The sequence below is a fragment of the Schistocerca gregaria genome, chromosome 5 (genome assembly GCF_023897955.1).
Source record: "Schistocerca gregaria isolate iqSchGreg1 chromosome 5, iqSchGreg1.2, whole genome shotgun sequence".
Taxonomy (NCBI): Eukaryota; Metazoa; Arthropoda; class Insecta; order Orthoptera; family Acrididae; genus Schistocerca; species Schistocerca gregaria.
The window spans coordinates 424,833,790-424,849,747 of NC_064924.1; the positions used below are offsets into that span (position 1 = coordinate 424,833,790).

Here is a 15,958-nt window from a genome sequence, read left to right on the forward strand (position 1 = left end):
AGAAGGTGCATTGCTAGTAATATTACTGAAACTGAAGGCTCAGGGATAAAAAGTACCAGAGTGAGTGGGAAGCTCTTAAGAACGAATTATGTAACACGAAAGTCTGGGACTTCCTGACTGGAGCCAGGAATTCGGTGTGGCTATTGATGCTTCTGTGAATGGCATTGGTTGCGAAGTATATCAGGAATATGAGGAAGGAAATGGCTTGAAACGTCATATAATTTCAGCATTTTCTAGTAGGATATTAACTGTTTGTCAAAGGAACTGTTATATCACAGAAAAAGAAACGTTAGCAGTGGAATGAGTAATAAAAACGCAGAAGTATTTACTATACGGTCAAAAAATGGTAATTTATTCGGACTATAAAGCACTAAGGTTTTTAATGAGAAGTAAGTTGTTGCATACTCATTTAATAAGATTGTGACGGTGTTAACCAAGTACTATGAGCAGGAAGTCCAAGTAGCTGCAGCCAGATATAAGATTTTTCGCTTGTAGAGAAAGGCATAACAGACGTACCACCAATGGTACATAAAATTAACGGGCATGACTAGGAAGTGTAAATTTAAATGTAGTTGTGACAACTTTTGCAGTGATTTAATGATCAGTGATGCAATAACATTCAGTGCCTCAGGTAGCAGAATTTGGGAACAGATATTGAAGTACTCTGATCCATGGCTTCCTCAAGTATTTTAAATCTTGGAGAAATGCGATTCGGATGTCTTAACGGCCGATAAGTTTGACCAGGTCCCGATTTGTCGGGTCGAGAGTCGCCATTTGCTCGCAACCGCCCCGAGCAGCCACAACATTGAGTAGCCACAACATTGCTCCCCGTAAAACACCGGATTGCGCATCACGTAACGCAATGTGCTACACGTGTGGAAAAAAGGCCGTGTCCAAGCAGTTTGTTTTCAACGGCACAAAAACGCCAATGTCGCCCGCTCCCAGAAAAGACAGGCTCCTGCACATGCAGTGAACGTTGTGTAAACCTACAACAGGTCCTAACAAGAGTAAGATTAAGGTTGTGCCTCGTTCTCGCCCTAGCGCTGTGCAACGACGTTCTAATAAAGTATTTGTTTGATTACGAATTACTGGCCGTCGTGCGAACTTTCCGTTGGACACAGGTGCCTCAGTGACTTTGCTTAATCGTGCCACGTACGAACATTACTTCACTGCTTACAACGGATAGGAAATACCAGTGCATGGATAGCGTATTTGACTGCCACATACAAATCTCACACTAGGACAGTGAATTTTACTGTGTTCAAATCCAGAGACAGGGAGAACATTTTCGGTTAAGATTCCTTTGATTTGTTTGGCCCTAGCATCCGAGACAATGTACTTTCCATATTAGCTTTTGCATTAAATTACAGTGCCACTAGCTTACTTAAAGAATTTTCTGAATTATTTTCAGCAGGAATGAGAAAAGCTAATAACTTTGTAAAACAATGCACAGCCTTAGTTTTTCCGGGCGAGCCCCGTTCCAATTGCTTTAAGAGACAAAGTAGCCAGTGAATTGAAAGAATTTAGAGATAATGGTGTTATTCCTCCCATGCAAATTAGTCAATGGACAAGTCCTCTCATTTTGATGCCTAAACCTTCTGGTCGCATTCGCATTTGTGTTGACTTAAATTCTACAGTCAACTCCCAGACAGCAGTTGACACATCGTTTACCTCGCCCTGAGTAACTATTGGAGAGGCTTGGTGCAGGACACTACTTTTCTCAGACAGAATTGTGTGATGCCTACTTGCAAATTCCATTGGATGAAGACTCGCAGAAAGTGTTTGTTGTCAATATGCACTTAGGACTGTTCAAGTATTTGCGTTTCGCCTTCGACAGTGATTCCGCACCCGCCATGTTTCAACGTTACTCGGAACAGCTGACAGTAAAAGTGCCATTTTGTTCAAACTACCTTGACGTCTCAGGTCGTAGGTCAGAGGAACGCATTGGTAATTTGTGTACTCTGTTTCGAGTGTTGTCAGAAGCAGGACTCAAGTGTCGTCCTAGAAAGCGTGATTTTTTTTCAAACTGAAGTACAGTACTTAGGTCATGTGATAAACAATCAGGGTGTGCACCCCATCCAATCAAATTTGCCTGCAGTCCGTGACCTGCTTGTTTCTCGCAATGTGTCTGAACTGGATTCAGGGCTAGGCAAGATGATGTACTACGTACCGAATGCTGCTCAGATCGCGGCTCCGTTGCATCGCCTGCGTCGCAAAAATGTACCTTTTTTGTGGACTAAAGGCCTGTGAAGACGCATGCAGAAATTCAAAAATGCCTTGCTCAGTGACAGACGCTTAGTACATTTTGACCCTGCCAAAACGGTAATTTTACCAACCAACGCTTCTTCCGACGGAATCGGCGCTGTGCTTTCGCACAGAATTAGTGCGCAAGACAGACCTATTGCTTTTGCCTCAAAGTTACTCACTCAAGCTCAGTGCGATTATTCTCAAATTGAAAAATAAGCTCAAACTATTAAGTACGGTGTGACAAAATTCCGTCACTATTTGTATGGTTGTAAGTTCCGTTTAGTGACAGATCACAAGCTTTTGCAGTCCTATTTCATACATCAAAGCTGCTTCCTAAACGCAGTACTCAAAAATTTCTACGAGGGGCTTTGTTGCTTTCGCAGTAACAGTGTGAAACTGTGTACAGATCAACTGCAAAGCATGGCAATGCAGACTCTCTATCTCGTCTTCCTGTTGTCCCTGAATACAATTTTGATGCATCTGCCACATCTTGTTGCCAAATCGATGCGCAGAACTCTGAATTGCTGGAATCTTTTCCCTTGCACTAAAGAAAAATAGCACAGGCCACGGAAGCAGACACAGATCTCAAGATTTTGTTGCATTACATTTGCACGTCTTGGCCTCGTTTATTGAACGATATCCAGAACTCAGTTTTGCGCTAATAATTTGATCGTCTGCATAATCTTACTATTCAACAACGTGTGATTTTAGTTCAAAATACAATGCAGAGTTGCATGTGCTTATTCCCAAAGTGTTGCAAAATGATATCTGCGATTGTTTCACCAAGGACACTGGGGAACACTTCGCACTAAATAGGTAGAGCGAGGGCACTCTTCTTGGCAGAGCATGAACGCCCACATTGAACAGATGACGTCACAGTGTGGCATATGCGCGGAGAACCAGTCCGCTCCGCCACACAGATTCTCAGCTTGGTCTGAGACTCAAACGCCGTGGCAACCAGTGCACATTGTTTTGTAGGACCATGTTGGAACACTGGTTGGCTCATAGTGGTAGACTCTTTTAGGACGTTCCCATTTGTGGTGCCTATTTACTCCTCCACGTCACGCAGCACAACTCAAGCGATGTACTCCATATTTTGCATAGAAGGTGGCCAGAACTACATATGTCGGACAACGGACCATACTTCACTTAGCAAGATTTTGAAAAATTTTGTGAATGCAACGGCATTCGTCATCTAACAAGTGCTTCGTTTCTTCCACAGTCCAACGGAGAAGCAGAACGCTTCGTACGCACTTTTAAGCAACAGATGGCCAAGCTTCACACCACCCACACATAGGAAGAGGTGCTGCATCACTTTCTCGTCTCCTGTTGCTCTCACGCACGAGACGGACCTTCACCGGCGGAACTTCTGCATAGCCACCACGCTGCTACACTTGCTACACCCAGGGAAGCATCCGGTGCCGCCAATGGTCCGCAAGTAACACTTTGCGCAGAATGATTTTGTTCCCTTTCAGGACATATGGCAACCGTGGGAGCTGGGACAGAGGCGTGATCCAGAAAAGCATTGGCTCTTATATGTATTTAATTGCACGTCCCTATGGTTTGCAGCGCCGCCGCCAGAACCAACTCCGCGCATGTCATTTGCCCCGTGATTCTGCTGCTTTTCTTCCCCTAGATTCACGGCCTCATTGGACCGCGCGACCTTCGCAGCCGCCCACTGGTGTCATCATGGAACCCCCGTGAGGTTACCCAGCCTTTGACCTTCGTCTGTGCAAATGCGCACAGGTTGCGCAAAGTCTTACGGGAATCGCCAAAGCGTGCGCGAGTAATGAGTGAATGGGTAAATGTCTCTAAGTTACATTACATATGTAAAATTGTGGACAGTTGGGAATGTGTCTCACGGGAAACGTGCAAGGGATAAGTCCCTGCAGTCGCGCTATTCATCGGTGTCCTCGGTGGCTCAGATGGATAGAGCGTCTGCCATGTAAGCAGGAGATCCCGGGTTCGAGTCCCGGTCGGGACACACATCTTCATCTGTCCACATCTAGGTATATCAAGAACACCTGAAGACAGCTGAGGGTTTCAGTTAGTCATCATTTACTCTAGAGAAAAGGTGCAGGGTCATCCACAGTATTCTGTTCTTGCGAGAACAGTTACTGTCTTCATATATATATTACAGAAGAGCTTGTACCACAACACCTGGGCTATTTTAAGTTAAGTAACTTTCTTTTCTTGTGAATAAAGAGCCCTGTTAACACATATGTGCAGTTTGTGTTATAGAAGAAGTTACTTGCCAGTAAACAATATTCTCTCTTGCTTCCCATGATACAAGACTCGAGTGACACTGAGTGACTAAAAAAGTTGGGCATTGTTTGTACAGGAGTGTAATCTAGAGATAAGATGGATACCAGGTGAACAGAATAAAGTACTGGATGCCTTATCTCGACTATTATGGAGCTGAAAGGTGAAATTAATTGTTTAGAAATTGGTAGCCGACTTATGGTGTACAACATTAACCATTTAGAACATGAAAAATAATAAAAGAGGGCAATGCATTATATAAAAAAGTTCCAAAGGAAAGGTTGTTGCCGGCCGGAGTGACCGAGCGGTTTTACGCGCTTCAGTCTGGGACCGCTTGGGTCACAGGTTCGAATCCTGTCTCGGGTATGGATGTGTGTGATGTCCTTAGGTTAGTTAGGTTTAAGTAAAAAATGGTTCAAATGGCTCTGAGCACTATGGGACTAAACTGCTGTGGTCATCAGTCCCCTAGAACTTAGAACTACTTAAACCTAACTAACCTAAGGACATCACACACATCCATGCCCGAGGCAGGATTCGAACCTGCGACCGTAGCAATCGCACGGTTCCGGACTGCGCGCCTAGAACCGCGAGACCACCGCGGCCGGCAGGTTTAAGTAGTTCTAAGTTCTAGGGGACTGATGACCATAGCAGTTAAGTCCCATAGTGCTCAGAGAAATTTGAACCATTTTTTTGAAAGATTGTTGGTTGATGGAAGTAAAGACTAAGTTATCAATGGATGAAAATGCTTTTTGAATGGAAACACCTGTGGTTATAGAGATTCAAAATTATTACTGCTATAAAGGAATCAGTAGGATAGTACAGAAGGAACTGAAGACATGCAAGGAATGTCAAGAAACTAAATATCCAAATGAAACTCATAAAGTTGGTTCTTATCTCATAATACTAGAACATTTGTTCGATCTCTCAGCAGTGGACATCTATGGTCTCCTATGCCGTGGATGCAGTGGTGTAGTATACGTAGCAATTATTTTGGGATTGTCGTCAAAATTTGTGAAGAAGTTGAGAAGTTGCAAGTAAAGTGGACATACACGTATAGTGAGCAGAAATATTTATTTATAAAACTCAAAACGTTAATTACTGTTAATGATGCAGAATTTATATCACAAGAATTAAAGACTTTTTTGTAGGACAAAGGAATACAACATTTGTTAATAGCTAGATTCCGACCTCAGCCAATCCACAGTGAGAAGATAATGAAGGAATTAGGACGCGACTTACTGTGACTTACTGTACACGAGAAAATGCCAAGTCGCCTATGTTTCTCAGTGAGTTTCAAAGTATCTTCAATGCTGTTCCACACTGACTTAACAACATATTGTAATCTCTGGATCAAACGTCAAGATCTGTTTCTTTAAGCAAATCAATATTTCATATTAATAATTTCGTGATATTTTTGATGACGAAAGTATTGGTTCAACTGGCTCTGAGCACTATGGGACTTAATATCTGAGGTCATCAGTCCCTTAGACTTAGAACTACTTAAACCTAACTAACCGAAGCACATCACGGACATCACACACATCAATGCCCGAGGCAAGATACGAACCTGCAACCGTAGCGGTCGCGTGGTTCCAGACTAAAGCGCCTAGAACTGCTCGGCCACTCCGGCCGGCACAAAAGTATTCTGAAGTACAGACGGGTTCAAGGGATGCTGTTGTGAGCTTATTGGACATTAACTCAACTAGTTGTGTTACGTATCGTGTACTTATTTTTGATAATTAATACTGGAAGAAAAAGGGCAGATTGTCGATTCAAGATAATTTACATTAGAGTACATTTATTAGTAGTAGTACGATAAAGACATCGAAAAAGTATTTGGACATATTTTCTGGATCGATTATCTAGTCCCATGTTTACGAAGGTTTCTCCATAGCTAGATGCTGTGGATGACCTCCTGAATGACTGGTTTCAGCTCAGAAATGGTTTTGGCTATATTGCAGTACACCCTATCTTCAATATAGCCCCACAAAATCGAGACACATGTGTTCAGATCCGAAGAATATGGCGGCCAGTCGAGGCCCATGCCAGACTGCGGTCCCCAAAGTGCTCCTCCAGGACATCAAACACTCTCTTCTATCGACGAGCTCCGTATTGTATGAACCACATCTCGTCGAAATCAGGGTCATTTTGGAAAATGGGGATGGAATCATCTTCCAGAACCTTCACATACGGTACGTTAGTCACTGTGCCATCAAGAAATATCGTACCGGTACCGATTATACCGTAACTGAACATTGCACACAGTCACGTGTTAAGGGTGAAGAGACTTCTAGATCGCGAAATACGAATTATCAGCACCCAAAATGCGGCAGTTTTGCTTATTGACGAGCCTATCTAAGTGAAAATGGGCTTCGTCACTAAACGAAACCATACAGCGCATACGCTTTCCCATCATGCCCGCGGCCACCTAAGCACTTTGAAAGTTCTAACGCAAACTGTTCAGAAGTCATGACGATTTCATTTCATATAGTACCACAATTGTTACCCTGAACATGTTGTGTACGTCTATATTAATTCAGTACATCTAATGAAGCAGATACGTTTCTGTTGAGTTTCTCCACTAGTATTTAGCAACGTTAGTTATTTATTTTTTATTTATTTAATATTTTTCGTCGATTTTCTCCTGTGTTCGGACGAGGTTGTGACTAAATGTCTTAAACAGGAAAAATTGCGGGGACACTCCCAGGTAGGAATGTCGGCGCAGTGCACGCTTTCGAACTCCAACTCCCGTGACCGTAGTGTCTTTCCCTGTGGCGTTACCATTGTACGGCAGTAGCATTGTGTAACCTGGACTTTGTTTCTGTGGGGACGCAGTCTTGAAACAGGCGAAAAAAGTGGGGAAGGGTAAATGAATAGGGAAAAATGAGGGCAAAGAAAGGAGATTAAAGATTAAGAAGCAGAAAAGGCAGAATAAGAAGAAGAATGAGATGAATGGCTTGGAGGGAACTAAAATTGGTCGCGTGGGATTAGCCGAGTTGTCTAATAAGACGCTGCAGTCATGGACTGCGCGGGTGGTCCCGGCGGAAGTTCGAGTCCTCCCTCGGGCATGGGTGTGTGTGTTTGTCCTTAAGATAATTTAGGTTAAGTAATGTGTTAGCTTAGGGACTGATGACCTTAGCAGTTAAGTCACATACGATTTCACACACAATTGAACATTTTTGAAGTAAAATTGGATGGGGTGGGGGGGCTGAGCTGTATGAAAGGAAATATACAATCCAGTCACACTAATGTGACACTGCCTATGTTCGACGTCAAAGTGCAGTAACCACTCACATAAGGCAGGTGGCAGCAGTAGCGGTGGAAGGTATATGAAGTGTGGAGGGGGAACGTGGGAAACAGTACAGTCCTTGTAATAACTCGGAAAAGGAGCGATTTATCTGATGTCCAAAATGGCATGATCACTGGCTTTCGCGCCAACGTGAAAAAAATTCCGAAACAACTAGTTTACATGGCCAAAACCGTCGCCGTGGTGCATAACAAGCCATAGAAGATACGGATGAAACACAGCCGCGGAAATTTGTACGGGTGAGTAGACGTGCAATTGTCAAACAACTGACCATCCAGATGAACCAAGGGGCTACCAACAGTATCTTCTCAACGACCATTCAGGAACGTTTCTGTGTATGGGCCTCCTCAGCAGGCTCCAGATTCATGCACTCATTCTGACGAAGGCTGGAATTGCATGTAAATACGGCAACTAGACGTCCACCGAGTGAGGACAGATGGTCTGTTCAGATGAATCATGTTCTGTGTTCCAATGGACAGATGGCTATTGGCGTGTATGTTATGAACCGTCTAAAAGTAAAAGAGCATTAAGAACTGGAGAGCATTCTCACAGCATCCTGTGCGTGAAGTCGTCGTTCTGGAAGGAACAATGGATAGGCAAAAATGTGCTTCTATTACTGAGGATGATGTCAACTCCCACATGCTGTTTGCTTTCCCTCGCCACAATAGCATCAACCAGCAGGAGAATGCAACGTGTCACACAGCTGACAGAGTGTGTGCGTGGTACGAAGGGCACCAGGATCAGTTTACTTTACTCAAATTGGTTCAAATGGCTCTGAGCACTATGCAGCTTAACTTCTGAGGTCAACAGTCACCTAGAACTTAGAGCTAATTAAACCTAACTAATCTAAGGACATCACACACATCCATGCCCGAGGCAGGATTCGAACATGCGACCGTAGCGGTCACTCGGCTTACTTTACTCCCCTGGCCACCAAAATCTCTGTATTTATACCCAATCGAGAATTTTTAGGACCATTTCTGTCGTGTTGTTCGCCCCCTGGGTCGTCAAAAGAGAAAACCAACCGCAGCTGGCCAGAGCACAGGAGTCAGCGTTGCTCCACATACCTGCCGGTGCCTTTCATAACGTCATTAACTCTTCCTGCACCTGTCACAGCGGTTCAAGCCACAAAAGTTGTTATTCAGGCTTTGTCAGGTGGTCACGTTAATGTGATTGGAAAGTGTATTAAGGAGATTCGGATTGGACTGGTCTGAGCGACTGTTCATAAGCCCTACGTTTCACTGGTACCAAGAAGTTTGTTTATTATTCCCGGTTAATAGACAGAGCCAATCTCGTTATGCCATGTCAGCCGAGCTGTGGCGCGAGACGATAGGCCGCATCCGGCTTGCGAGCAACATATCTTTGGCCAGAGGGTGCATGCTGTTACCGGGTGAGCAAGGTTAGGAACAGTTTCCTAGAATTCAGCTGTCTTGTGGTGTCTTTCCAAATGCTGTGTTCACATCGTACAAATCCATCTCTGCCTCTCCGGCTGTGGCTTTTTCTAGAGCGTTTCTGCAAGCTTATTTGCCTTTGCCGAGTGAGCTTTCCTGGTGCGAAACTGTCATTGTTGTGACTGTAACCTGTCGTCTCCTTACGCGCTACGCTCAATCTCCCATAAGGAAAGTCCTTCCGGTGTGTTTATTTAATGCGGTTTACAAATTTAAGGTGTTTTACAGACGGTCTACGCGCCTAGCATTTGAATTTCAGAAATTGGTTCAAATGTCTCTGAGCACTATGGGACTTAACTTCTAAGGTCTTCAGTCCCCTAGATCTTAGAACTACTTAAACCTAACTAATCTAAGGACATCACGCATATCCATGCCCGAAGAAGGATTCGAACCTGCGACCGTAGCGGTTGCGCGGCTCCAGACCGTAGCGCCTAGAACCGCTCGGCCACCTTGGCCAGCGTTTCAATTTCACTACTTGCTTGTAACCGCTCTCTTAGGAACGTGTTACCGAGTAATTACCAACTGTCGTTACTTGCCACGCGTACGGGACGTATTCTACTTGTGACGTATTGTATTTGTGACGTATTCTACTTGTGACTGCTATTTTGTGTACATACCGGTTCAGTTTTATTGAATTATCATTGGGAGAGAATTTTCTTTACTTAACCTGCGGTGAACTGGAGTTGGAATACTACCGATGCATGATTGAATCGTTTCTTCTTTTTAGAACTGTGTTTTATGTGTGCATCAGAGGCAGCAAACCTATCTATTATGAAGGGTCTCGGTTCGCGGTGATATCAGTCTGTGTGTTCTTTAGATTCGCCAGTTGCCGAGTTACTCGGGAATTTAATGTCCGATTTTACGACATCTGCTGCGCTCGGGATTTGATGCCTTATTTAAAGCATTTACTGTTCTCGAGATTTTATGCCTTACTCAAAGTATTTATTATCAATTCCTGTTTGATTGCTGTGCGTCTTCCTGAGATTAACTAGTTTATTACTCAGCCTTTTGTGCTCTTGAGATTTACTGTTTAATTTAAATGCAACTGGCTATGTTTTAATTAGAGTAGTTGCTGTTATCTTTAGGCAAAAAATTATTTTCTTGAAACTTATGTTTCTGTTGTTTAAGTGAATCTGCATATTAATATAAATAGCGTATAGTGCTGTTCTTGTAACGAATGATGTTCAACCCGCATTCCTCGTACAAATTCATCAAGTGTGCAGTGGAACTCAACGTAAGTGAACTCAACGAAAGTTCCGAGACTGATTTTATCCGGAAATGTAAGCACGTCAAGGTATCTTGAACTTACAACCTTAAACAAGAAACGTTCATTTGACCAGTCAGTTGTGAGCAGACAGTGTTAAGTAGTGGACGTGCGACAATGGTGTGTCAACGCTGCTAAGTCACAAATCACAATGGGCAACGTCTTTAAATCCAGTGCTTGAGACTTGTAATCGAATTTACCTTATACGCCTTTCAAGGTGGATTTTCAATGTCCAGAGTATGTCCAGCTAAGGTAAACAGATGTGGTACTGTGTACTGTGTTTTTTAGACGTAACAATCTTCTGTCAGCAGTGTATATACAGGCATGACCATCTACACCTACATCTACATCCATACTCCGCAAGCCACCTGACGGTGTGTGGCGGAGGGTACCCTGAGTACCTCTATCGGTTCTCCCTTCTATTCCAGTCTCGTATTGTACGTGGAAAGGATTGTCGGTATGCTTCTGTGTGGGCTCTAATCTCTCTGATTTTATCCTCATGGTCTCTTCGCGAGATATACGTAGGAGGGAGCAATATACTGCTTGACTCTTCAGTGAAGGTATGTTTTCGAAACTTTAACAAAAGCCCGTACCGAGCTACTGAGCGTCTCTCCTGCAGAGTCTTCCATTGGAATTTATCTATCATCTCCGTAACGCTTTTGGCGATTACTCAATAATCCTGTAACGAAGCGCGCTGCTCTCCGTTGGATCTCTTCTATCAACCCTATCTGGTGCGGATCCCACACTGCTGAGCAGTATTCAAGCAGTGGGCGAACAAGCGTACTGTAATCTACTTCCTTACTTCCTTTGTTGTCGAATTGCATTTCCTTAGGATTCTTCCAATGAATCTCAGTCTGGCATCTGCTTTACCGACGAACAACTTTATATGATCATTCCATTTTAAACCACTCCTAATGCGTACTCCCAGATAATTTATGGAATTAACTGCTTCCAGTTGCTGACCTGCTATTTTGTAGCTAAATGATAAGGGATCTATCTTTCTATGTATTCGCATCACATTACACTTCGCTACATTGAGATTCAATTGCCATTTCGTGCATCATCTGCAAAAAGCCTCAGTGAACTTCCGATGTCATCCACCAGGTTATTTATTTATATTGTGAATAGCAACGGTCCTATGACACTCCCCTGCGGCACACCTGAAATCACTCTTACTTCGGAAGACTTCTCTCCATTGAGAATGACATGCTGCGTTCTGTTATCTAGGAACTCCTCAATCGAATCACACAATTGATCTGATAGTCCGTATGCTCTTACTTTGTTCATTAAACGACTGTGGGGAACTGTGTCAAAAGCCTTGCGGAAGTCAAGGAACACGGCATCTACCTGTGAACCCGTGTCTAAGGCCCTCTGAGTCTCGTGGACGAATAGCGCGAGCTGGGTTTCACACGACCGTCTTTTTCGAACCCCATGCTGATTCCTACAGAGTAGATTTCTAGTCTCCAGAAAAGACATTATACTTGAACATAATACGTTTTCCAAAATTCTACAACTGATCGACGTTAGAGATATAGGTCTATAGTTCTGCACATCTGTTCGACGTCCCTTCTTGAAAACGGGGATGACCTGTGCCCTTTTCCAATCCTTTGGAACGCTTCGCTCTTCTAGAGACCTACGGTACACCGCTGCAAGAAGGGGGGCAAGTTCCTTCACGTACTCTGTGTAAAATCGAACTGGTATCCCATCAGGACCAGCGGCCTTTCCTCTTTTGAGCGATTTTAATTGTTTCTCTATCCCTCTGTCGTCTATTTCGATATCTACCATTTTGTCAACTGTGCGACAATCTAGAGAAGGAAGTACAGTGCAGTCTTCCTCTGTGAAACAACTTTGGAAGAAGGCATTTAGTATTTCGGCCTTTAGTCTGTCATCCTCTGTTTCAGTACCATTTTGGTCACAGAGTGTCTGGACATTTTGTTTTGATCCACCTGCATTAACTGATTCAAATAGTTCGGGTCTGTTTGTCACCAGAATGTCTAATATGTTATCGCCACGAGTCGGTTTTCTGTTTAACTGCTCAAGGTAGTTTTCAGATAAAGCACTTAAACATATTTCACTGGATTCTTTGTCCCTGCCACCCGTTATGAACGTTTGAGTCTCCCAGTCTATATCCGGTAAATTAAAATCTCCACCCAGAACTATAACATGGTGGGGAAATCTACTCGAAATATTTTCCAAATTATTCTTCAGGTGCTGAGCCACAACAGCTGCTGAGCCCGGGGGCCTATAGAGACATCCAATTACCATGTCTGAGCCTGCTTTAACCGTGACCTTCACCCAAATCATTTCACAATTCGAATCTCCGTCAATTTCCTTCGATACTATTGTACTTCTTATCCCTATAAACACTCCTCTCCATCTGCATTTGTTTTTAAATATTTTAGTTATGACAAACCTTTCGTGATGTGCTGCTTTTTATCCATATACAGGGCGAATCACCTAACGTTACCGCTGGATATATTTCGTAAACCACATCAAATACTGACCAACCGATTCTACAGACAGAACGTGAGGAGAGGGGCTAGTGTAATCGTTTAATACAAACCATACAATACTGTACGGAAGTATGTTTTTTAACACAAACCTACCTTTTTTTAAATGGAATCACGTAAGTTTTGTTAGCACATATGAACATATAAACAAATACGTAACCAGTGCCGTTTGTTGCATTGTAAAATGTTAATTACATCCGGAGATATTGTAACCTAAAGTTGAGGCTTCAAACCTCCGACGTTCAGTTGCGTGTTGTAACAAACACAGGCCACGGTCGGCGAGCAGCATCTGCAGGGACATGTTTACGATGACGACCGTGTTTACGAGTGTGGCTTTAGTGCACTGTTGTGGTTTGGTCTAGCTGTCGCAGTGTCCGCATGTAGCGCTTGCTGCTACTGTTATTCTGCATTCGTCTCCGCACGCAGACCAACTGTAGTACACCGTGTTACCAGACGTCTGTGATAGTCTAGTGTTGTAGGAACTGTGACCTTGCTGTATTCTAACTCTGAAAAGGCGGAGATGATATTCATATGTGGCGAGTGTCGACGAAATGCAGCTGAAGCCTGCAGGGTGTATGCAGAACGGTACCCGGACAGAGAGCATCCAACGTGCCGCACATGGCAAAACATCTACCGCCAACTGTATGCAACAGGTATGGGCGTAGCACGCAAACGGGTCCGTAGCAGGCCCGTCACAGGAGAAGCGGGTCAGTTGTTGTGTTAGCTGCTGTTGCCATGAACCCACACACGAGCACACGGGACATTGCGAGAGCCGGTGGACTGAGTCAAAGTAGTGTCATGCGCATACTGCATCTTCACCGCTTTCACCCGTTTCATGTGTCCCTACATCAGCAATTACATGGTGATGACTTTAATCATCGAGTGCAATTCTGTCAATGGGCATTAACAGAGAATGCGTTGCAGTTCTATCTGTTTACCGATGAAGTGGGTTTCACAAACCACGGGGCAGTGAATCTACGGGACCTGCATTACTGGTCCGTGGACAATCCTCGCTGGAATGAGATTTTCACTCTGCAGCGGAGTGTGCGCTGATATGAAACTTCCTGGCAGATTAAAACTGTGTGCCCGACCGAGACTCGAACTCCCGAGTTCGAGTCTCGGTCGGGCACACAGTTTTAATCTGCCAGGAAGTAATCCTCGCTGGCTCAGACAGGTAGAGCGACAGCGACAGTGGACTGTAAATGTATGGTGCGGTGTCACTGGCGACCACCTCATTGATCCTCACTTCATTGCAGGGGCCCAAACAGCTGCAACATACATCGCGTTTCTACAGAATGATCTGCCAACGTTGCTCGAAAATGTCCCACTGGAAACGCGTCGACGTATGTGGTATCAGCATGATGGTGCACCTGCACATTCCGCAATTAACAATAGGCTGACCCTTGACAGGATGTTCGACGGGCGTTTCATAGGACGTGGAGGACGCATAAATTGGCCAGCCCATTCTCCTGATTTTACACGTCTGGACTTCTTTCTGTGGGGTATGTTAAAGGAGAATGTGTACCGTGATGTGCCTACAACCCCAGAGGATATGAAACAACGTATTGTGGCAGCCTGCGGCGACATTACACCAGATGTACTGCAGCGTGTACGACATTCATTACGCCAGAGATTGCAATTGTGTGCAGCAAATGATGGCCACCACATTGAACATCTATTGGCCTGACATGTCGTGACACACTCTATTCCACTCCGTAATTGAAAACGGAAACCACGTGTGTACGTGTACCTCACCCCTCATGGTAAAGTACATGTGCGTCAGTGAAAAAGACCAATAAAAAGGTGTTAGCATGTGGACGTAATGTGCTGTTCCAGTCTCTTCTGTACCTATGGTTCCCTTTGGATCCTTACGTAATTCGGTGCTCTCCGATACACACGACCGAACAGCGGAGGAGTGGTACTCAAGCGTCAACTTTAGGTTACAATATCTCCGGATGTAATTAACATTTTACAATGCAACAAACGGCATTGATTACGTATTTATTTATATGTTCAGATGTTCTAACAAAACTAACGGGGTTCCATTTAAAAAAAATATAGGTTTGTGTTAAAAAACATACTTCCGTGCATTTTTTTATGGTTTGTATTAACCAAATGCACTAGCCCCTCTCCTCAAGTTCGTTCTCTGAAATCGATTCGTCAGTATTTGATGTGGTTTACGAAATATATCCAGCGGTAATGTTAGGTGACTCACCCTGTATGTACTTGGCTTGAGGTCCAACTTAATATGAACACGTTTCATAACAAAAAGATTTTTGATGACCTGAAGATAACGGCAAAATCGAAATCGATTGTTTTAAATAAAGAGATTTATGCTCTCTGGGCTTTAGAATATTTCTAGCAAGTCAGTGTTATCAATATGTATCTACCACAAAAGGACAAGGACAGATATTCACTCCAAGGTTCAAAGCTTTCAAGCTGTAACCGAGCTGTGACGAGTGAACTGAACAAGGAAGGATTCTGACGATTTCACATATCTGTGTGAAAATCCTTTCCGTTGTTCACAAGTGGGGGTGCTGGGGTGGGGACGCTATGCAGAACACCTGAAGCATTTAAATCTCAAAAAAATAATTAAAAATTAAATAGCGATGTGGATTAATTGAAAATGGGAAGGTACCGGAGTAGAGTGGGAGGGTGGTGAGGGAAGGGACGCCGGCAGGAAGTCGAAGTTTGCCTGGACGCAGTTACGTCACTGGTATTACCATCACGGTAATTGTCTTCTGCTACTAAGTTAGGTGTTTACCAACTTTGGTTAAAACTTCTCGAAGCTTCGAGAGTCGTCTTATGTAGAATACACGCTCGCACATACAAAAGGAAGGGGGAAGATTAGGGTTTAACGTCTCGTCGACAACGAGGCCGTTAGAGACCGAAAACGCACATACAGACATTTTTATGCGCA

General features: G+C 43.8%; 1 non-coding gene across 1 annotated transcript; it reads left to right on the forward strand.

The window, feature by feature from the left end:
• Window positions 1–4,156: 4,156 nt before the first annotated feature.
• Trnat-ugu (transfer RNA threonine (anticodon UGU)) lies at window positions 4,157–4,231 on the forward strand. The gene has a single exon. It is a non-coding gene; the product is annotated as a tRNA-Thr (tRNA).
• The last annotated feature ends 11,727 nt before the right edge of the window (window positions 4,232–15,958 follow it).